General features: G+C 43.9%; 1 long non-coding RNA gene across 1 annotated transcript in view; it reads left to right on the top strand.

Annotated features, from left to right (window-relative positions):
- The first annotated feature begins 17363 nt into the window (after positions 1-17363).
- The window catches only part of LOC116703382 (uncharacterized), a 23888-nt gene continuing 18418 nt past the window's right edge, over positions 17364-22833 (top strand). Inside the window, exon 1 of the long non-coding RNA XR_004335416.1 lies at positions 17364-17711. This is a non-coding gene — a long non-coding RNA (uncharacterized LOC116703382). The remainder of the gene's footprint in view (positions 17712-22833) is intronic.

Raw genomic sequence — 22833 nt, 5'->3', positions numbered from 1 at the left:
ATAGACCTTAGTGGTCCCCTAATACTGGATCTGAAGTCTCTTTATATAGACCTTAGTGGTCCTAATACTGTATCTGAAGTCTCTTTATATGACCTTAGTGGTCCCTAATACTGTATCTGAAGTCTCTTTTATATAGACCTTAGTGGTCCCTAATACGTATCTGAAGTCTCTTTATATAGACCTTAGTGGTCCCTAATACGTATCTGAGTCTCTTTATATAGACCTTAGTGGTCCCTAATACTGTATCTGAAGTCTCTTTATATAGACCTTAGTGGTCCCCTAATACTGTATCTGAAGTCTCTTTATATAGACCTTAGTGGTCCCTAATATGTATCTGAAGTCTCTTTATATAGACCTTAGTGGTCCCTAATACTGTATCTGAAGTGTCTTTTATATAGACCTTAGTGGTCCCTAATACTGTATCGAAGTCTCTTTATATAGACCTAGGTCCTAATACTGTATCTGAGTCTCTTATTAGACCTTAGTGGTCCTATACTGTATCTGAAGTCTCTTTTATATAGACCTTAGTGGTCCCTAATACTGTATCTGAAGTCTCTTTATATAGACTTAGTGGTCCCTAATACTGTATCTGAAGTCTCTTTTATGAGACCTTAGTGGTCCCTAATACTGTATCTGAAGTCTCTTTTATATGACCTTAGTGGTCCCTAATACTGGATCTGAAGTCTTTTATATAGACCTTAGTGGTCCCTAATACTGTATCTGAAGTCTCTTTTATATAGACCTTAGTGGTCCCTAATACTGTATCTGAAGTCTCTTATATAGACCTTAGGGTCCCTAATACTGATCTGAAGTCTCTTTTATATAGACCTTAGTGGTCCCTAATACTGTATCTGAAGTTCTTTATATAGACCTTAGTGGTCCTAATACTGTATCTGAAGTCTCTTTATATAGACCTTAGTGGTCCCTAATACTGTATCTGAAGTCTCTTTTATATAGACCTTAGTGGTCCCTAATATGGATCTGAAGTCTCTTTATATAGACCTTAGGTCCCTAATACGTATCTGAAGTCTCTTTTATATAGACCTTAGTGGTCCCTAATACTGTATCTGAAGTCTCTTTTATATAGACCTTAGTGGTCCCTAATACTGTACTGAAGTCTCTTTTATGAGACCTTAGTGGTCCCTAACTACTGTATCTGAAGTCTCTTTATATAGACCTAGTGGTCCTAATACTGTATCTGAAGTCTCTTTTATATAGACCTTAGTGGTCCCTAATACTGTATCGAAGTTCTCTATATAGACCTTAGTGGTCCTAATACGTATCTGAAGTCTCTTTATATAGACCTTAGTGGTCCCTAATACTGTATCTGAAGTCTCTTTATATAGACCTTAGTGGTCCAATACTGTATCTGAATCTCTTTTATGTAGACTAGTGGTCCCTAATAATGTATGCAAGTCTCTTTTATATAGACCTTAGTGGTCCCTAATACTGTATCTGAAGTCTCTTTATATAGACTTAGTGGTCCCTAATACTGTATTGAAGTCTCTTTATATAGACCTTAGTGGTCCCTATACTGTATCTGAAGTCTTTTATAAGACCCTTTGTGGTCCCTAATACTGTATCCCGAAGTCTCTTTATATAGACCTTAGTGGTCCCTAATACTGTATCTGAAGTCTCTTTATATAGACCTTAGTGGTCCCTAATACTGTATCTGAAGTCTCTTTTATGTAGACCTAGTGGTCCTAATACTGTATCTGAAGTCTCTTTTTTAGTAGACCTTAGTGGCCCCTAATACTGTATCTGAAGTCTCTTTTAGTAGCCTTAGTGGTCCTAATACTGTATCTGAAGTCTCTTTAAAAGCTAGACCTTAGTGGTCCCTAATACTGTATCTGAAGTCTTTTATAAAGACCTTAGTGGTCCCTAATACTGGATCTGAAGTCTCTTATATAGACCTTAGTGGTCCCTAATACTGTATTGAAGTCTCTTTATATAAAGCCCTTAGTGGTCCCTAATACTGGATCTGAAGTCTCTTTTATAGACCTTAGTGGTCCCCTAATACTGTATCTGAAGTCTCTTTATATAGACCTTAGTGGGAACTTTGCGTCTTTCCATCCCTTCTTCCCCCCCCCCCGCCCCCATACCTCCTCTCTGCCTGGCTGAAAATAATGAGGGGTGATAATGGTCTGCTAATTGCTGTAATTTCAGTTAATTAGAGTGGAGATTCTCATTCAGTGCTGAGGACGAGCTGGCAGCACCCCCCCCCCCCCACCAACACAAACACGGACCCTGAAGGGTGTGGTACGTCACTCAGGGATGTAGCATGGTGTCTTTAAGTCGCTGAGTACGCTGTGGTCTCCCCCCCACCCCCCAGCGTCCCACAGCAACAACCCCAACGTCACCAGGCCTCATCTTCAGGGGCAGGACTACCAAACCACGGAAGTGTCTCTCCTTGAGGGCCCTAGGACGCACCTGGTGCAGGTGTGTTCAGGGCATGTCCAAATCCACTTCTGCTAGTTTTTTTGTTTTTTTTACAATTTTTATTGCATCAGTTGACCAGTATAAATGGAATCACAGTTGTTGACATCAGAAATGGACAGAACCAAAGGTTTTGTATCGAGAGTTTCCTGTTCCAGGTGTCCGAGGTTCCCTTTTAATAATAAAATGTGTATGTAGAGAAAAGAAAAACATGTAATTTAACTTTTTACATCCCTCTTTTCCTAGTTTGACGGCGGTAAAAAGGGTCTCTGCGCTGGGCGCATGGTCCTAAAGGGATCAGAGGTAACATGCAATCAACCAATCAGAGGTCCTCTCCTATTCCCTTTAACAGCCAATCAGAGGTCCTCTCCCATTCCCTTTAACAGCCAATCAGAGGTCCTCTCCCATTCCCTTTAACAGCCAATCAGAGGTCCTCTCCTATTCCCTTTAACAGCCAATCAGAGGTCCTCTCCCATTCCCTTTAACAGCCAATCAGAGGTCCTCTCCCATTCCCTTTAACAGCCAATCAGAGGTCCTTAACAGCCACTAATTCAATTTCACTAATTCTCTGTTAAAATAACAATTAAATGTTTTGACTTTAGAGGATTTTGTTTGTCAACGGCGCGATCACTTCCCGCTGCCTCAAGATAGCAATACTCCCAGAATGCACCTGAACACACCTCCCTGTAACACCAGCACGCCCAGAATGCACCTGAACACACCTCCCTGTAAGGACCAGCACGCCCAGAATGCACCTGAACACACCTCCCTGTAAGGACCAGCACGCCCAGAATGCACCTGAACACACCTCCCTGTAAGACCAGCACGCCCAGAATGCAACTGAACACACCTCCCTGTAAGGACCAGCACGCCCAGAATGCACCTGAACACACCTCCTTGTAAGACCAGCACGCCCAGAATGCACCTGAACACACCTCCCTGTAAGACCAGCACGCCGAGCACGCACCTGAACACACCTCCCTGTAAGACCAGCACGCCGAGCACGCACCTGAACACACCTCCCTTTAAGACCAGCCCTCCCAGAATGCACCGGGAGCAGGATTGTGCCCTTACTGTGGATTTTGGGATGCAGCTTTTGACTCACATCCGCTGCTGCAGTGGCTGTGATGTGAGTGTTCCTGAGTATTTTTTTAACTGAGAGGTGTGAAGACTGGAGCCTCAGCCCCGAGGACATGTACATGTACCCGGTGTCACACGCAAACACACACATAGATTCTCACTTGCACACACACACACACACACACACACACACACACACGCACACACAGCCAGCGTCTCGCCTCCACCAGTGAGGTGGGCTCCAGGTAACCCGGAGTGACAGCTAAGTGTCTGCAGGACGCCGTGCAGACGTGCGAGGAGAGGGACAGCTGCGCCTCCTCCCAGATGTGGCAGCATTCGTCAAACACACCCGTAAAAACACACACACACACACACACACACACACACACACACACACCAGATGTGGCAGCAGGGGTCGTAACACAGAAGGCCCCAGCTGTTCACATGTCAAAAAGGAAAGGAGGACTAGTTTTTCTTGTCTCATGGGACTTGTCAAACGTCCCTGGACGGGAGACGAGAGGAGGTTAAATCACAGTGACAGGTGTAGGACAATAGTTACCTGTCGTGCAAATTAGGACAGGTGTGTATGTATGTGACATATGGCAAATTAATTTTTGTTTGTGTGTGTGAGTCTTATGGATTTAACGATACATCGTGAAACGGTTGAAAATTAGATCAGAACGTGTAAAAGATTACAACAAATGAATCCCGATGGCATTTGTAATTTGTTTAAGTTTTAGTTTCTCCTCTCAGACCTTTCTCAAGACACGTAATAGTTCCCGTAGCTGGACTCATGTAGATTACAAACACACAACCAAATATTACAGTACTTATTCTGGTAAGATCTGCAAGTCCGTGAAATATGGTAGAAAACGCTGCCATGTGGGAAAACAAATCGTCAAAATAAAAACTAAAAATGACGACAGTATTTGTAAAGTACCTTTTCAAAATCGTAGTGCTTTGACAGAAGGAAGAAAACAACATATGAATTAATACACACACACACACACACACACACACACAGTATATATATACTGATATACTGATACTGATATTGATATCGTCTTCAATTTTGGACATTGTGATATATAAAGCACGTGTCAAACCCGGGCCCGTGGCCCAATAAGGCCCTCTATGTTTTTTGTTGTGTTTTCCATCGTTTTTTTTAAACCTTTTTTGTCGCTTCTCTATCTTCTTTTTTTTTACGATTTATTTGGGCTTTATTTGATAGGACAGCTAGGTGAGAAAGCGGGGGGGGGGGGGGGGGGGGGGGGGGGGGATGCAGGAAATCCTCACAGGTCAGATTTGAACCCTGGACCTCTGCGTCGAGGCGTAATCCTCTCAGTACGCTAATAATTGTACCGTATGTTATCACAGCGATCAATGCTGTCGATGCACGGAGCAGCCATGTTGGATTTTGATTTCGGGGTACTCGGGGGTTGTCGAGTTCTGGGCTCAGGAATCCCAGGTGGGGGGGGGGGGGGGGGGGGGATGGCGGACGGGTGTCCCACTTGACCTCAGAAAATCTGACCTCTGGGTACAAACGGAAGGCCCTACTGACACTCAGTGTTGTCATCGTTTCCCAGGGCTGTAGTCAAGACCACCTTAGTCGAGTCCAAGACAAGTCCAAGACCAGGTCAAGTCGAGTCCAAGTCAAGACCGAGTCCAAAGAGGTTCGAGTCTGAGTCAAGACCGAGTCCAAAGAGGTTCGAGTCTTAGGTCAAGACCGAGTCCAAAGAGGTTCAAGTCCGAGACATGACCAAGTCCAAAGAGGTTTGAGTCCGAGACAAGACCAAGTCCAACAAGGTTCAAGTCTGAGTCAAGTCAAGTCCAAGACCAGGACTAGTCGAGTCCAAGACAAGACTGAGTCCAAAGAGGTTTGAGTCCAAGTCAAGACCGAGTCCAAAAAGGTTCAAGTCTGAGTCAAGTCAAGTCCAACACCAGGACTAGTCAAGTCCAAGACAAGACCGAGTCTAAAGAGGTTTGAGTCCGAGTCAAGACCGAGTCCAGAAAGGTTCAAGTCTGAATCAAGTCAAGTCCAACACCAGGACTAGTCAAGTCCAAGACAAGACCGAGTCTAAAGAGGTTCGAGTCCGAGTCAAGACCGAGTCCAAAAAGGTTCAAGTCTGAGTCAAGTCAAGTCCAACACCAGGACTAGTCAAGTCCAAGACAAGACCGAGTCTAAAGAGGTTCGAGTCCGAGTCAAGACCGAGTCCAGGACTTTAAAGAGGTCTTATGCATGACAGTATCAAGACAATCATTCTGGGTTTCACTTTCCCTCCAATATTATTATCAACATAATAAAGACACCTGGACTCGGTCCAGACCAGAAGCCACATTTGGCAAGACCAGCGGCCGAGACCGAGACAAGTCCGAGTCCAAACACTAGCGAGTCCGAGACAAGTCCGAGACCATAGAAAAAAGAGCTTGAGTCCGAGCTCGAGGACTACAGCCCTGGCGTTTACCCCCAACGTGAACTTCATTTTCCTTCATTTTCTCCAGAAACCTCCCGTCTTCAACCCCCTGAATATCTCCTCTCCTGCATGTTGTTAGTTGCAGTTGGTTTGGTTGTGTGGGTGTAGAAAGGAACAGATTGTGCACGGCACCGCACAAACTTATGGCACCCCCTCCCCCCCCTCCCCTCTTCTCTCTCTTTCTGACGCCTCCACACACACCCCCACACACACATACTGGGCCCTGGCATCGGCCGCTCCACCACCAACTGCTCTACATCAGCACCACCGACGTTACGCAACGTTCAGACTCAGCCCTGCAGGAGACCCCGAGTGTCCGGTGGGATTTGGAAGTTTTAACATTCTCACTCTTTCTGCTCCACGTTCCTGGTAAATGCCGACCTGTTGTTCAGAGTCTTGTACTGATGCAAGAGCCAATGAATGGAAGCGCCCCCCCCCCACCTCCTCTCAGGCCCCTCTGAAGCACCGTCACTGCAACCAAGCAGCGAGGTCGCCATCTTGTGTTCATCATGAGAAGAACAACACCTTGGATAAACTGCTCTGTCATCACACTGTTCCCTCCACGGCTTAAACCTCCTGGTGCCTTCAGGGCCCAATTTGACCAATTTTGAAAAAGTTTATAACATCAGGAAATTGGGTTTTTTTTTCAACCAAATTCTCAACCACAAAAAGCAACATGGGTGGTTCTCTACGCTCTTCACAAGTAAAATAAATGGTCAGTTCCCTGCTTTGATTTAATTTGGGAGTTTTGTTTAATTTTACAAGCATTTGAAAATAAAATAGACGATAAATAAAGGTTGCGAGAAGCTTAAAAAATGTCGGTAAAAGCATCAAAAATGTCAAAAGGCGCAGAAAAAAATCTATGAAAACATCGGAAGAAAAAAAGAAGAATGAGAAATATGATTAGAATATAGAATGATAATATAATACTAAAATATATTATTATATTATAATAATAAGAAGAAGAAGAAGAAGAAAAATAAAAGCGACAAAAACGTCAAAATGTTGACTCAGAAAAACCAAAACAACAAGCGTTAAAAACAACAACAAACCATTACATTGGTCGGGACATAACTAGCTCGGGGACACTGAACACCAGGGACAAAGGGACACTGTTTGACCTTCCTGGTGTCTTCAGGGTCAAATTTGTTCCATTTTCAAAAATATTTCTACATCAGAAATTGCCAAAAATGAACATGGACGGTTCCATTTAACGCTCTTCTCGAGTAAAATGAAGGATCAGTGCACTACTTTCATTACATTTGGGGTGGTTTGTAGCATATTTCTGCTTTTCAAACCCGAAAATGACTTTTGGTGTCCATGAATTCCAAGAATATATGTAACACCCATTTAAAGGGGGGGGGGGGGGGCGTCAAATGGAAAAGTGACCAAAAATGTTGAAAAAAGGGTAAAAAAAATGCAAGGAAAAGTCCACAAAAATGTCAGAAGGCGCAGAAAAAAATCTATAAAAACATCAGAAAAAGTGACCAGAAAAATAAGAAATATAATAAGAAAATGTGATATTAATGTAATAATAAAATATATAATAATAATTAGAAGAAGAAGAAAAATAAAAGCGACAAAAATGTCAAAACGTTGACTCAGAAAAACCAAAAGTTGCAACTGGAAAAGTGACAAAAATGTCAGAAAAAGGGTCAAAAAGGCGAGGAAATGCCCATAAAAACGTCAGAAGGCGCAGAAAAAAAATCTACAAAAAAACAGAAAAGTGACCGAAAGAATAAGAAAAATAAGAAATATAATAAGAATATATGAAACATAATATAATAATAAAAAATATAATAAGAAGAAGAAGAAGAAGAAGAAAAATGAAAGCGCCAAAAATGTCAAAACGTTGACTCAGAAAAACCCAAAGTTGCAAATGGAAAAAGTGACAAAAATGACGGGAAAAAGGGTCAAAAACGTAGAAAAAAAATCGTAAAAAGCAAAACAAAAGGAAGAAAAAAATAATGCGACAATAAGCTGAAAAAATTTTAAAAAAAAACGCGAGTGTAAAAAAAATTAAAAAAAAATGGACAACACCCCGGGGTTTTTTAAGTGTGATTGCTGCAAAAACTTTCTTTTCAGGGAAAAAAGTTAGGAGAGGTGGAAAAAGGGGAATTTTATATTATTATCTTTTTTTATATATAAATATACAGATTAATAAATACATAAGTGAAAAAAAAAAAAACCCCAAAAAATTTTTTGGGCGAAAAAAAAATTTTAAAGTAAATTTTAAACAGCTCTTTATTGTTTGAAAAAAAAGTTTTTACCTGCAAAAAAGTGCTAATAGTCCCCCGGAAATTAAAATTAAAATAAAAAAATTAAAATTGTTGATTGGAAATTTCAACTTTTCTCGTGGGCCCGAAAAATTATAATAATTAAAATAATTATAAAAAATTACGAACGACTAACGCGGCAGCAAAAGATTTTTTTGGGCTCAGTGTTTTTTTGAAATATAAAAAAAACGTTTCCAAAACTCTCCTATGAAAGAGAGCAGAGGAAGAACCAGCGGGTGTGTTTTGGGTGTGTGTGTTGGGTGTGTGTGTGTATATAGTCTTTTTAATTATTTTGGGGCCCAAAAAAATGGGTTATAAATTGGGGGTGTTTTTTTTTTTGGCAAAAACAAGAATAGTGACGTGTTGGGGGGGGTTTTGTGTGGTGTGTGTGTGGGGGTGTGTGTGTGTGGTGGGGGTGGTGGGGGGTGGTGGTGGGGTGTGTGTGTGTGTGTGTGTGTGGTGTGTGGGTGTTGTGTGTGGGTGACGCTTTTTCCTTTTTGGGGTCCAAAACCAGGATTCGATATTTGGGGGGTTTGGTTTTTTGAAAAAACCCAAGAATTTTTGGGAGGGTTGTTTCCCCAAAATCTCCCCCCCCCCCCCAAAAAAAAAAAACCTAAATAATGTACAGAGTACAGCTACATCTATCTCAAATGGTGCCTCCATCCTGTGTAGACTGATGTGACGGGCCGAGGGTTTTGGTGTGTTCCTGCTCCAATCACAAGATGTTTGCTTGATGTGATGGAAGCATTTTAATTTGGCAGCAAACCTGCTTTCATTTTGATTTTATTTGAGAAAATATTAATTACTTGTCTCTCTCATGCTCACCTACGTCCTAATTGGCGGGACCCTGAGTATTTGTATTAGACTAGGAGCACTTTCTTTTTAGTTTTAGGTGCCTGGTTGTGTGTCACTCTAGCCACAGTACACATAAAGTGACCTGAAACGCCCCCGTATGTTGTTTTCTTCAACAGCAATTACGACCTGTGTTCCTATGATGGTGTAGGAAGGTAGGCGACCGCCTGCAGGTCACATGATATTTAAAGCCACAGTGCGTGGTTTCTGTCGCCCACATGAGGAATTCTAAGTAATGGCAACAATACTGTTGGCTCGTCCACATGATACAAGCCTTCCGTGATCGCGCACCCACACACAGACTGTTGCTAGTAGCCAAGGAGGACGCAGAATATGAAAAAAAACATGATTGACTCTTCAGAAGAGGTCTCCAGAGGCTTGCTGTAGGACGTAAGAGACGTTTCCTGTTTCTATAGCCAATAGGAAGTCAGCTGGTGGAGTCTCCAGAGGCTGGTTTTAGGACGTTTTATAGCATTGTAAAACAAATGGAAGTGTTGTTGAAATAGTGTTGAGTAAAAGTTGACATATTCCAGTCTGTGATTATCATCAACATCCATTCCTTAAATTTTAGTCTCAATAATTCCTAATTTCTGCTTTTCTAACTCAAACATTAGGTATAATTTCCTATAAATGAGAACATAAATTCCAAAAATAGCTGTAAAACTAGAGTTAGTAAATTAGTGTTACGTAGTGTTGACAACATCAAAAAAAAGTTCAAAAGTGTTGACAAAAGGGACAAAAACATAAGTGTACAGTATGTACAGTATATGTGTGGTTCTCTGCTCAGCGTCCACACAGTTACCTCTCTGCCCCGGGCTTCGAGCCAACAACCTTTCTCCTTCCAGAAACATGCTCCCGATGTTGAAGACAAGAGATCCACTCGTCACATAGACGCTACGTTTCATTTTGACAGCGCCTACGGGTGTGGGGCGGATCCAAAGACACCTGCGGGTTCCTGCAGGGACCTGCAGGAACCTGCAGGTCCCTGCAGGTCCCTGCCCTCCGTCCTGGTTTACACCTTAATGAGAACCACCCTCTGGTCTGCAGCGGCTGGGATGAGTATCAGCACCTCTAAATCTGAGGCCATGGTTCTCAGCAGGAAACCGATGGAGTGCTTTCTCCGGGTAGGGATTGAGTCCTTACCTCAAGTGAAGGAGTTTAAGTACCTTGGGGTCTTGTTCGCGAGTGAGGGGACTATGGAGCGTGAGATTGGTCGGAGAATCGGAGCAGCGGGTGCGGTATTACATTCTGTTTATCGCACCGTTGTGACGAAAAGAGAGCTGAGCCAGAAGGCAAAGCTCTACCGGGCAATTTTCGTTCCTACCGTCACCTATGGTCATGAAGGCTGGGTCATGACCGAAAGAACCAGATCCAGGGTACAAGCGGCCGAAATGGGTTTCCTCAGGAGGGTGGCTGGCGTCTCCCTTAGAGACCGGGTGAGAAGCTCAGTCATCCGAGAGGATCGGAGTAGAGCCGCTGCTCCTTCACGTCGAAAGGAGCCAGTTGAGGTGGTTTGGGCATATGGTAAGGAGTCTCCGGGCGCCTCCCTAGGGAGGTGGTCCAGGCACGTCAAGCTGGGACGAGGCCTGGGGAAGACCCAGGACTGGTGGAGGGACGTCCAGCTGGGAGGAGGCCTCGGGGAAGACCAGGACTAGGGGAGGGACTTTCCAGCTGGGAGGGGGCCTCGGGGAAAGGGACCCAGGACTAGGGGAGGGACGTCCAGCTGGGAGGGGCCTCGGGGAAGACCCAGGATAGGTGGAGGGACGTCCAGCTGGGAGGAGGCCCGGGGAAGAACCAGGACTAGGTGGAGAGATATATCCCCAACGGCCCGGGAACGCCTCGGGACCCCCCCAGCGGAGCTGGTTGATGTGGCTCGGGAAAGGGAATTTTGGGGGTCCTATGGAGTGCTGCCCCGCGACCCGTACCGGAATAAGGGATGAAGATGGCGGATGGATGGATGGATGGATGGATGGATGGAGGATGGACCCTTGGTCTGCAGCGAGAGGAAGTATTCTGCTGTATCAAATGGCTCTACTGACGCAATAAATGTAAATGTGCTGTGTTTAAACAGCGCTTTTCTAGTGTTCCCAACTTCTCCAAGCACAGGAACCATTCCCCATTCATACGAGGTGCCACCTGCTCATCAGATACACACTCACACTGCGGGGTTCAGCGTCTTGCCCAAGGACACTTCAACATGGGACTGCAGGGCCAGGGATTGAACCACCAACCTTCCGATTGGCAGGCGACCGCAAGTGTTGTTGCTCTCATGACGGTCATCGCAGGTTGACGACAGTCAGGCCTCGGGGGGGCGGGACATCTTCATGCTCCAAAATGTAAATTAAGGATTGGTTTAGCGAGTCTGATTGAATTAATCTGAGTCAATTGGGCAGCAAAAGCTCTCAAAATAACACTTTTCGGGGAATTCAACAGAGAGACCTTCTCATTTGGTTTGTGGATTTTTTATCATACTCAGTTTTTTTGTGATTTTTGTGCAAAAATCCGTAATTATGCCGCACGTTTTCTTGAGAAAATGCAATGGACTATGCGGGGTATTTATGCAATTTCGTGCGATGAACTTGCAAAAATTGCCGTTTGGAAAAAAAGAGACCGTTTGTCTCATTGCGTAGTTACATAACTTCATAACGTTTCCAAGGCAACAAGGGAAAATGGCTGCTCCTGTGTGAAGTAAACTCAACATTTTTCAACTTTCTGCAAAAATATTTGAGACTTTTTTGCAACAAAACTGCAGAAATTATGAAATCATGTAAGCCCCGCATTATTTTGTGCCGAAATCGGCAATTTACGCAGAGTTTTCAGAAATTAGGAATTTTGAGACTAAAATTAAAGGAATGGATGTTGATGATAATCACAGACTGGAATATGTCAACTTTTACTCAAACACTATTTCAAACAACACTTCCATGGTTTACAATGCTATAAAATATAATAAGACCCCAAAAATTTAATTAAAGTAGAGATTTGTACTTGGAAAGAGCGTTGGATCAATCATGTTATTTTGGGGAATTAATAAGAACATTGAGTAGGACAACATGAGGACAACATGGGACAACTGGGGACAACATTTAAGACAACATGGGGACAACATGGGGACAACATGAGGACAACATGAGGACAACATGGGGACAAAAATGAGGAACAACTGAGGGACAACATGGGGACAACATGAGGACAACATGAGGACAACATGAGGACAACATGGGGGCAACATGAGGACAACATGAAGGGCAACATGAGGACAACATGAGAACAACAGAGGACAAACATAAGGACAACATGGAGGACAACATGAGGACAAAAATGAGGACACATGAAGACAAATGAAGACAACATGAGGACAACATGAGGGCAACATGAGGACAACATGAGGGCAACATGAGGACAACATGAAGACAAATGAGGACAAAAATGAGGACAACATGAAGACAACATGAGGACAACATGAAGACAACATGAGGAAAAACATGAGGACAACATGAAGACAACATGAAGGCAACATGAGGACCACAAAGAGGAAACATGAAGACAACATGAAGGCAACATGGGACAACATGAGGGCAAAAATGAAGACAACATGGGGACAAATGAAGGCAACTGAGGACAACATGAGGACAACATGAAGACAACATGAAGGCAACATGAGGACAACATGAAGACAACATGGGGACAACATGAAGACAACATGGGGACAACATGAGGGTTAAAGCAAGGTTGTGACTCTGTGATTGGCCCTTGCCAGTGTTGAATGATTCTGATTGGTTAAGCAGGAAGGTGAACGCCTCCAACAGCTGGTTCCATTCAGGAAGAGAGCTGATTGAATTAGATCTTCCTGAAAGAGCGCTGAGCTGTGATTGAATCAGGAGAGACTGGTTGCAGATGTGCGACTGTTATACACAACATAGAAGTCCATTTCTTAGTTTAACAGCTGATTTGATTAAGGAGAGTAACAGAAGTTTTGTTACTTTCTTGATTTTTTTTGACAATTTTTTGACACAGTTGTCCCAATTCTTTGTCCCTTTCCTTGCCATTTTAGAAGCATTTTGCAAAAAAAAAATTGTAACATTTTCCAAGTTTTTTTTGTTACTTTTTTCATTTTTTGAAATTATTTTTAAATTTGAACAAAACACCCAAATTCTATGAATGAAAGTTGTGAACTGATCGCTTATTCGTCTTATGGAGAGCGTCGTATGGATCCCTCCACGTTCTTTTCTTTTTTTTGACAATTTGTGATATAGAAACTTTTTGGAATATGGGTCCAATCAGACCCGAGGACCACAGGAGGGCTACGTACACACTAAAGCATCGGAAAATAGGGTCAAAATGAAAAGAAAACAAGAGCTTCACATACTGAGCTCTTTGTTTGCCCCATGTTACTCACCAAGTGGTGTGTGTGAGGTGTGTGAGTGTGTGTGTGTGTGTGTGTGTGTGTGTGAGCGTGTGTGAGTGTGTGTGAGTGTGTGTGTGTGTGTGTTTGTGTGTGTGAGTGTGTGAGTGTGTGTGAGAGTGAGGAGTGAGGGAGTGAGTTGTGTGTGTGTGGGTGTGTGTGTGTGTGTGTGTGTGTGTGTGTGTGTGTGCACGTGTCTGTGTGTGTGTGTGAGAGTGAGTGAGTGGGGTGAGTGAGTGAGTGAGTGTGAGTGTGTGTGGTGTGTGTGTGGTGTGTGTGTGTGTGTGTGTGTGCACGTGTCTGGTGTGTGTGTGTGTGAGTGTGGTGTGTGTGTGAGTGTGTGTGTGTGTGGGGTGTGTGGTGTGCAGTGTCTGGTGTGTGTGTGTGTGTGTGGGTGTGTGTGGTGTGAGTGTGTGTGTGTGTGTGTGGTGTGTGGTGAGTGAGTGTGTGTGGGGTGTGTGTGTGTGAGTGTGTGTGTGTGTGTTGGGGTGGGGTGTGTGAGTGTGAGTGTTGTGTGTGTGTGTGGTGAGTGTCTGGGGTGTGTGTGGTGTGTGTGTGCCTGTGTCGTGTGTGGTGTGTGTGTGTGTGTCTGTGTTTTGTGGTGGGTGAGTGTGTGGGGTGTGTGTGTGAGTGAGTGTGTGTGTGTGTGGGTGTGTGTGTGTCTGTGTGTGTGTGTGGTGTGTGTGTGTGTGTGTGTCTGTGTGTTTTGTGTGTGTGTTTTGTGTCTGTGTGTGTGTTTTGGTGTGTCGTGGTGTGTTGTGTCTGTGTGGTGGTGTCTGTGTGTGTGTGTCTGGGTGTGTTGGTGTGTGTGTGTGTGTGTGTGTGTGTGTGGTGTGGTGTGTGTGTGTGTGTGTGGTGGAACCAGACAGACAACCTTGACTCGACACAAAGTGATCGGCAGCCGACAGAACAAAGAGGTCAGACGGTGCCACGAAAGCGATCAACCTCCCAAATAAAAACAACCCAGCGGGCTGTGGAGGACCAGCGAGTCGACTCCCCGTCAACGAATTAGACTCCTTCTCCCTCGTGGTGTAACGTTACACACGGATCCACATGGGGCTCGTTTCCTCCGTCCAACGTCCGCGGTGCTGGTGACTGAAGCTCCCTCCAGTCAACAGACACGGACACAAGGCGCTCTCATTTACGGGCATGTATTGGTTGTATGATGCCTTCCTCGATGTCATCAAACACGCCTCCACACCATGCCGTGAGAACGTCTCGGGTTACGTATGTAACCCTTGTTCCCCGAGATAGGGGAACGAGACACTGCGTCGGTTACGACACTATGCGTTCCCATAGTGTCGTAACCGACGCAGTTCGAGTTCCCCTCGAAGGGGAACTAAACACACAATATAGAAATCACATAAATTACACTATTAATATTCTCACAGAGAACACCATGACCATAATGGGTCATGACCGATAGAACGAGATCCAGGGTACAAGCGGCCGAAATGGGTTTCCTCGGGGGGGGGGGAGGGGGTCTTGCGTCTCCCTTAGAGATCGGGTGAGAAGCTCAGTCCTCCGAGAGGAGCTCGGAGTAGAGCCGCTGCTCCTTCACGTCGAAAGGAGCCAGTTGAGGTGGTTCGGGCATCTGGTAAGGATGCCTCCTGGGGGGGCTCCCTAGGGAGGTGTTCCAGGCAAGTCCAGCTGGGAGGAGGCCTCGGGGAAGACCCAGGACTAGGTGGAGGGACGTCCAGCTGGGAGGAGGCCTCGGGGAAGACCCAGGACTAGGTGGAGGGACGTCCAGCTGGGAGGAGGCCTCGGGGAAGACCCAGGACTAGGTGGAGGGACGTCCAGCTGGGAGGAGGCCTCGGGGAAGACCCAGGACTAGGTGGAGGGACGTCCAGCTGGGAGGAGGCCTCAGGGAAGACCCAGGACTAGGTGGAAGGATTATATCTCCAACCTGGCCTGGGAACGCCTCGGGACCCCCCAGTCGGAGCTGGTTAATGTGGCTCTGGAAAGGGAAGTTTGGGGTCCCCTGCTGGAGCTGCTGCCCCCAAGACCTGATACCGGATAAAGCGGATGAAGATGGATGGATGGACAGAGAACACATGAATAAATAAGCAACACAGATAATTTACACACAATAAATACTACACGTACCTCATTGGCCGCGTTAACTCCAGGGGAGTGAGAAACCCGGTAACAAACTTCTCTCCAGCGCGTCCCTCAAATTTACGAACGTGAAGCCGTTAGTTCGAGTTGCAGCTAACTCGGCACGCACTGCTTGCTCCGTTGCTGGCGCAACGCAAAAGAATGTCTGGAACAATCAAAAACGCCGCACAATAGTTCCGCTATATATACACCCACATAAACACGTCAGCACGCACACGCTTCAAAGCAAGAAACAAAAAATGCAGAGAAAAACAAAATGTATTATGCTACATTCAAACATGGTTTCTTGTTAAATTCAACTATTCTTTTAATGAACTTCAGTTATATACCTGTCTCTGCTGGCAGCTACAGGGACTAAAGGTGTTTCCTGGGTGTAATATTCTGGGATAGATAAGAGCAAAACCATATCTGCATTTCATGTCAAGACCAAAGATTATAACTGTGGAAATTGGGACTTAAGTCTCACTATATAAACGTGTAAAGAAATCCAGGAAGAGGGGCGGAGCTTCTTTCCAAAAAGCCTCCAACCATTTAGGGTTTTAAAACCACTTTAACCCTTGTGTTGTCTTCCCGTGGACCCGACACTTTCTGTATTTCAACATTTTACATTAAAAGCTTTTATCAACATCTCTTTTGACCCTTTTGTGTCTCGCCCCGATGATTCTGTCACTCGGCGTTTGTCAACTTTTTCTGAGGCTACTGAAGTATTTGACAGTTGTCGCTTTTTTGTCACTTTTTTAAAACTTTTGTGTCACTTTATTTTCCCTTTATTGACTTTTTGTCACTTTTCTATCAAATGTTTTTTCTTCAAACGCTATGAAACTGACTATAACACCGAAATCAATGAAAGTAGTGAACTGATTATTTCTTTAACTTGTTGTAGGGAACCATCCACGTTAGTTTATTTGGACAGTTTGGTTGAAAGAAAACCCAAATTTCTGATAAAGAAACTTTTTGAAATTGGATTAAATTTGACCCAAGGACGCCAGGAGGGTTAACTTTGTGTCATTTGTCCCTCAGTCTCTCTCTGACTGGACCGGCAAATCCACGGAGCAAAGGTTCTGTTACTGGGGAAATGTGGCTTTGTTTTCAAACTCCGGCCCTACACAGAGTACATGTGTTATGTTACTAAAAAAAATGGAAACATCAAGTTGGAAAGTGTTTGCCTCTTTTTAGGTGTCAGGAGTGAAAATATGTCATCCTCAACATTTGAGGAATTATGAAAACCATGGGATATAAAACAGGATATTGGCTCATTGTCAGGCATTCTGTAAAAAATAAGTGTGTGTGTGTGTGTGCGTTTGTTTGTGTGTGTGTGTTTGTCGTGGTGTGTGGTGTGTGTGTGTGTGGTGTGTGTTGTCTGTGTGTGTGTGTGTGTTTGTCTGTGTGTGTGTGTGTGTGTGTGTGTGTGTGTTTGTCTGTGTGTGTGTGTGTGGTGGTGTGTGTGTGTGTGCGTGTGTGTGTGTGCATGTTGTGTGTGTGTGTGTGTGTGTGCGTGTGCGCGTGTTTGTGTGTGGTGTGTCTGGGGGTGTGTGTGTGTGTCTGTGTGTTAATAAGTATATGGATAATTAATATTGAATATTGAATTGGATTTATTTATTTTACATTTTATCAATTTTAAGAGTCTAAGAACATAAGATAAGTCTTTCACCACGTTGGGTCATCAATATCCCATATGGCCTTTGTTCCCGGTGGGTGTGGCCTCTGTCACAGGAGGGGTGCACGAGGGGTGTATACGTGTCGACGTCACCGCTCGGTTTTTACTGTGAACGCCAAAATAAAACGAGTAAAAACTTTTCTATTGCACTCATAAGTCGAAACACATGGCAGCGAGGGACTAAGGCGGTGAGAAAGCCGGGTTTCTCCGCGGTGTGATGGTCGTCGGGACTCGGCATTGTTCGCGCAGCAGAGGAGGCTTTTTCTCCCTTTCTTTCCTCCAGCGGTCGCACGGCGAGAGGCAACAGCGACGTTAGCCGACCTGCTAACGTCAAGTTGGGAGAAAGTGGAGAGAAGACAGCGGCTAAACGGGGGAGCTTATCCGCCTACACAGACCTATGCGACGGATAGCAGGTAACACAGCTCTCCCTACCGCTTCCACCTCCTCAACTCGCGTTGAATTTACACAATGCACATATATTATTCAACGGAACGGTTACACACCTTGGGACCGCGGCGGCACACGTAGCTTAAGAACATTCGCTTTAGAACGTTCGCGTTGGAACGTTTTCTTTTGGAACGTTCGCGTTGGAACGTTCGCTTTAGAAGGTTAGCTTTGGAACGTTAGCTTTGGAACGTTAGCATCAACTTTGCCCCTGAAATTCAATTCAAGGGTTTGCAACTCGTCCAGCCTGCCTGGCGTGTGTGATTTAAAAACTTCCTATTAATAACGTAACGGCTATAATTGTATCTGACACGTCGCTCGCCATTAGCAAAAAAAAATAACTGCGTGCACTATTTTGAATTAAAAAAATGTAATGATAACAAAAGTCTAGCCAATTATTGTTACTGTTGATTTCCAGTAGAGTGGCCATGCCCACGCCAGTGGCTAATCAGGGTGCACTATACTCTCAGAAGGCAGTGTTTACTTATCGTAAGAGTCTGTGTGCTAACTGTTAACATCTCTGTCGGATTTAAACCGCAATAACGACCAGTTATTTATCAGTATTCATGTCATGAGCATGCAGGGCTTGACTGAGATCAGGCGGACCGAGGTTTTTGCAAAGCCACTGGTCTGGTGTAGCAATGCAGTAGACAGGGGCCGGTTTATGTTTCCAGAGGAACAGGGGAAATTGAACCGCTATAACTTGTGTTTTGGTCGATATGTCACAGGGTCAGGGTTTGCTGACAGCAGCAGGATAGTCCAGTGGGACAAGGTTAAACGTTGGAGGACAGAAAAGGGACAGCTGTGTTTTCGGGCTGCACAATTAATCGCAATTTTATCGAAATCGCAATATCGCTGTGATGTCTTATGGGACTACAACAACAAACCTCTGAGCTCATGTTACATGATGGAAATATCAAGTTTATAATTTGGACCATTGTGCAGTATCCCAATCTCAAGGGTGGGCGATTGTTAAAGGCAAACTATGTGTCAAACTATTCTAAATTAAGGTCTCAAGTCTTTGCTTGGTACAGATCATTGCACAAATCACATGATAATACACAATTTTTTATTTCAATAATTTTACAATGAAAATAACTATGCAAAAATGTTCACTCCCTCCAAAATAGTGAATCATATCGCAATATCAATCAAAGTAATCGCTACTAGATACGGCAGAACCGCTCTCCTGTCCCGGGCCGTCAGCTGAAGTGAGGAGGCGTCCCACGGGGCAGCAGGAACCAGCCTGCCAGGTGAAGAAAGGCGATGAATTATTCAGGCACATGCAGCATATGATCAGCGTGGCCCAGGAATGTGCAGACTTGCTGCTGCAGCTGCGGCTGAGGGACAATGAGAGGCTCTGAAAATGCTCCAAAGAGAATTGCCTGCCTGTCCTGTTAAACATGCCAGTTATCAGACGGTAGAGCTACATTTACACCACTACGTTTTGGTTTTTAAGTGGAGTGTTAAGCCTAAAGCGTAAAGTGTTTTTAGCTTGAGGACAAGCTATAACCTCCGTTCGTACTAACATGCCCAAACCAAAATATGTCATCATCATTCTTTGTTGTTATTATTAATAATAATAATAATACGTAGAGCTTCTGTTTTTGCCGGATGCCGGAGAGCTCCGCGTCAATTCAGCACACGGCAGATAGTACAGGACAGGAAGTAAAGAACAAAAACAAATAAAACATCCTGTTAATTTTCAAATTAAAAATGGAGCGTGCTCACGGCGGATCATATCTTCCTGCATTACACCTTGAAAACAGCACAGAGTCCTCTGGAGGGAAACTGTTTGGGATTTTATGGTTCTATTCTACATGAATTTGCGAGATCTCGGGGGTCCTCGAGACTTCAGCTGTCAGTCGTGGCCGCAGCCGTTCCACAACAGATCTGGACTCAGTGGGTGTTGACGGCCAGCGGAGCACGGAGCCGCCACGCAGCCGATCCGCATCCTGTGGAATCCCTGGGTCAGGGAGGTTTGTAGCCTGTGGTGAACAGGCGGTGTTTAAATAGTTTTTTAAAGGCGTCCAGGGACGGGTGGCCGGGTAGCTCAGTTGGTGGAGCACCCGAGGTGTGCTCCTCGCACAGCGGTCCCAGATTCGGCTCCGGCCTGAGGCCCTCTGCTGCATGTCGTTCCCATGTCTTGCGTGTCTTTAGCTGTCCTGTCACAAAAATAGAGGCTGAAAATGCAAAAATATCAACAACAAAAAAATAAAACTCTGTCCAGGGATGTAGCATTTGGGAATCTGCAAGGAGGGTGTTCCAGAGGGATGGGGGTGCAACACTAAAGGGTCTGTCTCCAAAGGTACAGAGGCTTCAATGAAGAGAAGGGAGAGCATCAAAACCTATTTTAGACCTACAGCCTGTTTTAAAACTGACAGAAGAAAGTAGTAGCGTTTGTGACGCAGTCGGCTCGTAAAATTAAATGAGAATCCTAGTCATTAAAATACAGTGGTGCTCAAAAGTTTACATGCCCATGCTGTAAGTTGACTAAAAAGAGGAAAAAAAAATCATGTTTTGGAAATTTATTTTAATACCTTAATAAAAAATGAGGTAAATCCAACCTTTAAGGACACCAATTTCTTTGTGAATGAATAACGTATTGTAAATAAATAAATGTTGTTATTAAAATACAGGGGGCATAAGTATACATACCCTATGTTAAATTCCCATAGAGGCAGGCAGATTTTTATTTAAAGGCCAGTTATTTCTGGATTCAGGATATTATGATCCCGATAAAGTTCCTGGCCTTTAGAATTAAAAAGCCCCACATTATCACATACTCTTCACCATGCTAGAGAAGGCATGGGATACTTTCTATAAAATTTCTTCAAGCAAAAACAAAACGGTATTACTAAATGAAATAAAAACCCCTGCCCATCCCAAGCTGGTGAAGGTATTGGGGGATGTGGGGCTATTTTAATTCTAAAAAGGCCCAAGGGAAATTTATCAGGGGCATAATTCCTGAATCCAGGAAATAACTGGCCTTTAAAAATAAAAATTGCCGCCTCTTGGGAATTTTAACATGGGGTTTGTATTTAGCCCCCTGTTTTAAATAAGAACTTTTATTTATTACATCTTTATTCATTCACAAAAAAATTGGGCCCTTAAAAGGGTTGGATTTACCTATTTTTAATTAGGTTTAAAAAAAATTCCCCAAAAATGATTTTTTTCCCTCTTTTTGTAAATTAAGCGGGAATGAAACTTTTGGCCCCATGTCAAAGTGTACCCATGTGAACGAGATCGGATTTTAAAAAATGGGAAAGCCAGATGTTACTAACATTAGGTAACTTTTCCTGTCAATCAGGTCCCCAAAGCCCAAGATCAAAATGTTGGGGGGAAAGGGGCGGGGCGATAGGAGAAAAAAAAATTTCCGACGTTTTTTACAAATCCTGTACTGCAACAAAATTTTAAAAGGGGGGGGTATTGGGTTCAACAAAATTTTACACAATGAGTTTTTTAAAATAACAAAAAGAAATTTGGGTATTATGCTAAGGGGGTAAAGGCCAACATTTGGTAATTTCAGGAAAGACACACTTTACTATAATGCCCTTAAAAACCCAGGAAGACACTTATGCCTTATGACACTATCTAAAATGTAAGACGATATCTTGTCTGATGTCACGATATTGATATAGTATTGAAATATTGCCCAGCTCTAGTTGGAGATTAAGTTATTGGTTGACAACTGATTAATCTTTGCATCTCTTCTACAGAATCAGACATGGGAAAGCGTAAGGAAGTAGTAGTTGCACGTCTTACAGCTGCTAGGATTTGTGGGAAATCTGCTTTTGAAAGATGTCCGGCATCATATTTAATTTTGAGCCATTCTGAAGTGTATTCTGCAGATGTGTCATTAAAAAAAAAAAAAAAAAACGTAGGTGGGAAATTGTAGAGAGGATGGTCTCAATCTTCATGGCAGTGTTTAAATTGAGGGGCTTTGTCTTCTCCAGCAGCCCGTCCTCTGTTTGCTCATATTTGACGGAACAGTATGCATGGTCGACGTTGGACATTTTTCGGGTAAAAATAGATCTTAATGTAGGCGGCATGCCTGAAGTGTCATGTGCTTACCCAGAGGCTAAATCACTCGGGTTTCTTTACAAAGGGAATGACTTCACTTTGGGTTTCTACCTTTGTGTCTGGCAGGTAGTAGGGCTGCACCATTGGAGGGAAATATGCAATAACCATATTAATTAAACAGATATTAAAGTGTACTCAGTTCTTCTGCTTTCAGTATTCTGCTAAAATACAACAAACTGCTTGTTGCATTTAACCCGCATGTTGTCCTTGGGTCAAATTTGACCCATTTTCATTTTTTTTCATCCTAAAAAATTGGCCTTTGAAATAAGATGAAAATGTCAACATTAGAAATATCAAATAACTTTGGAAAAAAAACATTTAAAAAAAACCCACCCACAACATTGAAAAAGTGACAAAAATGTCAGAAGATGCAATGTAACAAGGGTTAAAACAAATGAAAGGAAATAAATAATCATTTCCTACCTTCCTTTTATTGAACATATTAAGCATTGTATTGAAGATAACGGGCACATGAAGTGCATTTTTCTACTAGTATTTCCCAACAACTAAATCCCGGAGTGTCGCAGCCTTTCACAGAGTATTTACTGCGCCAGATATTGCGATGATTGTATTGTTTAGGTCCTGGTGGGACGGAAGCTTTACCTTGCACAATCCTAATCTCCAGCTTTCCTGGAATCCCTCCATTGCATCATTTCTGAGGTTTAGTCAGAATTCCTGTTGATTCCTTGGACCAGAGTCCAGAGCAGCGTATGCTGAGCGTGCTGTAATCTTCCTGAAGAACAAGCACGAGGAGGATGGACTTTAGCAGCACGGTGGCCCAGGGGTTAGCACAGGTTCTGGGTTCGAGTCCAGGTCGTTCCGGGCCTTTCTGTGTGGAGATTGCATGTTCTCCCACCATGGAAAAACATGTACTAGGTTCTCCAGTCAGTGCCCTCGAGCAATCGCCTAGAAATCTAGACGCAGGCTAGGGTGGTTCTAGCAACTCTCCGGTGGCTTTTGGCGGATACCCAATTGGCCCGGAAAAAAAGGGATTTCGGGGTTCGGTTT

The sequence above is a fragment of the Etheostoma spectabile genome, chromosome 15 (genome assembly GCF_008692095.1).
Source record: "Etheostoma spectabile isolate EspeVRDwgs_2016 chromosome 15, UIUC_Espe_1.0, whole genome shotgun sequence".
Lineage (NCBI taxonomy): Eukaryota > Metazoa > Chordata > Actinopteri > Perciformes > Percidae > Etheostoma > Etheostoma spectabile.
Note: the sequence above shows the minus strand (reverse complement) of the source record. Positions and strands in the feature narration are given on the sequence as shown.